We start from the raw sequence: 232 nt of genomic DNA, 5'->3' as shown, positions 1-232 counted from the left end.
GTACATCTTTCAAAATCATATTATTATATTATATTATATTATATTATATTATATTATATTATATTATATTATATTATATTATATTATATTATATTATATTATATTATATTATATTTTAATTCTTTTTTTTTTTTTTTTACCGTTTTTAGTCACCAGAAGAGGGCAGCATTGCCTTCTAAATTTCTCTTGTTTTTCATCTCCCTTTTAGTCCTTTGTGTGTTTTTTGTGCATT

This window comes from Chanodichthys erythropterus, chromosome 15 (assembly GCF_024489055.1).
Source record: "Chanodichthys erythropterus isolate Z2021 chromosome 15, ASM2448905v1, whole genome shotgun sequence".
In the NCBI taxonomy this organism is placed as follows: domain Eukaryota; kingdom Metazoa; phylum Chordata; class Actinopteri; order Cypriniformes; family Xenocyprididae; genus Chanodichthys; species Chanodichthys erythropterus.
The sequence above is the reverse complement of the archived record's forward strand: the minus strand, read 5'-3'. Positions refer to the sequence as shown.